We start from the raw sequence: 4,101 nt of genomic DNA, 5'->3' as shown, positions 1-4,101 counted from the left end.
CATGGCAGAGACCGAAATCTGCTAATTCTAAAATCTTTCAGGGCACAGAAGAAACCACACTGATCTGTTTACTCAGTACAAAGAATGGCCAATTTGACTAATAAATCACCTTAATATATGTAATAAATAAATAAACCTAAAAATGTGAAATGTCATTCATTGGTTTCTAAGAAAACAAAAAGCAAATACGAAGAACCTGAATAAATATATCAGGAACTTTTATGTAATTCCCTAAATGCGACAATATAGGTTCCACTTTTGCTAATATATGTACCTAATGTAAACAAAGTAGCAGTCAAAATGATCTGCCCTATGATATTCTCACAGCAGTGGAACAGGACTGATTATAGTGATCAAAGGTTTTTCTCCCATCAGTATTTTGACTACAGGAATTATGCTGTCAGTCAACAATACAGTAACCAGGGAGAAGATGATGTAAAAGGAGGTTACACACTTTTTTTTGGTGGTAATACTGTACTTCCCAGTCTAGATTATCAAACTAGTGAGATCAGCCACCATATTATTTACTGCTACACTTTGGCAGAAAGCCAGAATACTTTAATAATACCAACTGAGGGGAACAAACCCTTTTCCAGAAAACTAATTACAAAGTAAATGCACAGAAGAAAGATGGAGTAATAATTTCTTCTGACCCTCTATGTTTTTTTACAGCACTCTTTCTTAAAGCAGAAGCACCAAAACACAGCCTTCTGGTATCAGTCTCACCAAAGTCAGACTTAAAACTAAAACAACAACCCCTGCTCTATATTATCAATTTTTACAGTGAACTTGCTTATCTGCTGTGATTCTTGATATATTTCCCTCAAAGACTAGGACCCCTTAGAACACAATTCCTCTTTCTCTCGATGAAGAGAGAAACTCTTCAGCCCTAAATTCAGTATGTTGCTATACAAAGATGGGCTAAGGTTACCAAGCAACCCAGGTGCTTGATAGAGCAAGTGGTCCGGACTGTTGGTGTCATTTGCAAATTTCATTGACAAGGAAATTCTGTCAGCTTCCATGGTGTCTGCGAAATATTGAAAACATCTAATTGTGAACCTTGCTGAAATTTTCGGCAAAAACTCTCCCTCAGTTACAACTCCTCTTGCCAAGTATTTTCTATGTTATTTTCATTTAGCATGTGCTCCATTGATATTGCGTAGGGATAATGTTTTATGAGAACACCGAATAGTTTGAAGTAAACTCTAATAAATACTTTGCTGGTCATACCATAGAACCAAGGAAGCTGATAGTAACTCTGATCAGAGGTGAGGGACTTGTGTTCCAATATTATTTAGTAGAAGAGGGGATGTACCCTGTGACTATTACAATATCATACTACAAAATAAAAGGAGATACCACCACTACTGCTTCACCTGTGGGTATATGCCTATCCTTCTCCTTTGCTTTTGTAGCATTTGCCTCAAAACACAATGTTTTTAATGAAAATAAATTAATTTGTCTAAGCAGAAATGGAGCCTCTTCCTTAGAACTTGCCCCCCCCCCCCGTTTCATCTCAAAATTAAACCCTCCATTTTCTCCATTCAGACTGACTCACAGTTTATTATTTATTTCCTGGGTTGATGAACCGATAAATCAGTTTCGTGCACAGTCCTGACATGCTTAATGCCACAGAGATTCAGTAATTCAATTATTAAGCTTGGATTCATTGTGCCAAACAGCCTCATTTTCCTTACGGTCTGCTTTTCATGGTAAACAGGACAGAGCTTCAAAACTGCATCTCACAGGCAAATCCAAGAAGAATGGAAGCTTCTGGCTCTAGCCTGTCTGTCCTCTTAGCAAAATACAACTGAGTGATCACTAAAGTAGATATGGAAGCTTGTATTGTTATCCACATCTCTGATGTGTTCTGGCCCAAATAGGAAAGTGAACCACACAGAGGTGCAGACAGGTGGATCACTTAGTGACACGCGACATATTCAGTACTTCTGCTTCCTGGGAAGAGGGAAACAGAAGCCATGATTCTTATTTGGGACCCTTTATGACCCCAAATAAGACTCAAAACCTGGGCTGCATGCTTATAGCTAAAATGCCTGAAAAGCATGCAAACAAGCAATAAGAAAGAAGGAAGCAGATTTGTATAAATATAAATCCAAATATTTTTATTCCCATGGGCAGTTATTAAATGGTGTATATTCTTTATATCACTTTTTCTTCATTTTTAAGAAATAATACATCAGAAGACTTTTGTTTTGGAGACTGCTGGTAGCTAAACATGCTTAATTATGATATACATGGTCATAAAATATTTGATGCTGTATGAACTAAATTCAATGTTTTTTCTTTATCTTTTGTTCTTTCTTTTCTTTATCTCAGAAATATGCAGTGGCAAAAAAGAAAGAAAGTCCTAAAATTTCAATACCAATCATCCACAGAATAATAAAACATGATTGTCAAAACGGAACCAACCTGTAACCAAGAACTGCATTTCATAAAATCTGCTGGATACACAGAAGTGGAATAAGTGAAATATATTCCAAGATGTAGCAAATAACATAGTATTTATAGGAATTTTATGAAAATAGAAAGAAAGATGAAATTTAGTAGTGCTGTGAGAATCTCCATTGACATTTTTGGAGAAGTAGTCTCTGGATATGTAAGGTCTCTCACTTAAGAAGTTAGGATAAGTGAACTTCATTGTTTAGAATAACTTTTTGTTTTAAAATTCAGTCTCTTATGAAAGTTAAACTTTATGCACAGGAAAACTAAAATTTTAATAAGTTCTGAAGCTCTACTCAACAAGAGCTGAACAGAAAGGAACTTTATTTTCTAATCCTCTTAGTAAGGATCCTCTTCCTCCCGATTCCAATGAAAATTTTTTTTCCTCTCCACTTTTCTCAATCCTTACCAGTTCTTCTAACACTTTCTATCTTCCTTTCCCTAAGCCCAGCAAGAGCATACAAATATTTAATGATTTGATTTTTCCATTCTGAAAATATTTTAATGGGAAAAGGGTTTCCCAAAACATCCAGAGATGTGACCAGAGTTCCACTGGCTCTACAAGTTGGAATAAATAGGTGAGTCAATGCTTTATCTCAGCTCTATCTGTAATATTAATTGGTTTCATTCTAGCAGGGAAATTTAAGAGCAGTTCCATACTATTCCATTTGCACTCAGATTTACTTGGCCCAGAAAATGAATGTGATAGTCCATATAATAAATACAAGAATAAAATACAAGTTAGGAATATTAGAGAGAAAAAAAAATCTGGAATGGAGAACTTACTTGTCTGAAGAGCAGTGATATTTAAAAACGTGCTGTTGATGGTCAGCTTTTGCAGTCTCAAGATAGCTAAAAGTGTTGAGTATGCTCTGAAAAGGAAAAGAATCAAGGATTTAGTAATTTTGTCACCCATCAAATACTAAACCAAAACTTGTCCAACACAGATTGTTTTCCCATTTTATGAGGTTATTAATTAATAAAATATGTTTTTATTTCCCCACTGGATTTGTAGGGATTTTATGGGCTTCCAGAAGTTGAACTGCTCAGATCAAACTTCCTGGAGTGCATAGGGAGTCAGAACAATGAGAAGAGCAATTGTATAACTTATTATCTTGCATAGCTACATTTCTAAGCTCTTACACTTGAGAGAGAGCAGTGAAAATGAAAGACGTCTGACTCCTTTCTTGTTTGACAAAACAATATGGTGGAGTAAATTACTTTCCAAAACAAGCACAGAAAATCATGTCCCTAAATGTCTTTCAAAAAAATGACTACAAATTCATTTGCTATCTTTTGGACTAGTTAATGTATTTGGCGTCCTAATTTGTGGTCTAGTAGCTGAGACTATCCCTTTGTACTGGAACACTATTCCACATTAAAGTCTAGCTTTGTAATTTCCAATTGTCCTTAACAGACAGGGGAGTTGGCTGTACCAAGAAGACCTCTTAGCTCTCCAGATCAAAATGAAACTGAAAGACTGCGATGAGTGCTTCCATCTATGTGGGCTGTGGTGGAAGGAGTTATGGGAGTTGGGAATTAAGGAGCTGAGTTGACCCTATGAAAAAGAATGTTAGAGGGAAAGTGGATTTAGTGTTGTCTTTGTTTCTCACTTTCCAATGCTCTTTTTAATTGGCAAAA

The 4,101-nt window shown here is 35.8% G+C and overlaps 1 protein-coding gene across 3 annotated transcripts in view; it reads right to left on the bottom strand.

Moving 5' to 3' along the window:
- The window catches only part of LOC102043057 (poly(rC)-binding protein 3-like), a 158,914-nt gene extending 155,582 nt beyond the window's left edge, over positions 1-3,332 (bottom strand). For all 3 annotated transcript variants that reach the window (XM_031055624.1, XM_031055626.1, XM_031055627.1), the window contains exon 1: positions 3,247-3,332. The gene's annotated coding sequence lies outside the window, so the exon portion shown is untranslated. The remainder of the gene's footprint in view (positions 1-3,246) is intronic.
- Positions 3,333-4,101: the final 769 nt, after the last annotated feature.

Source organism: Geospiza fortis, unplaced genomic scaffold (genome assembly GCF_000277835.1).
Source record: "Geospiza fortis unplaced genomic scaffold, GeoFor_1.0 scaffold206, whole genome shotgun sequence".
Classification (NCBI taxonomy): Eukaryota; Metazoa; Chordata; class Aves; order Passeriformes; family Thraupidae; genus Geospiza; species Geospiza fortis.
This window is presented reverse-complemented; position numbering and strand designations above follow the sequence as displayed.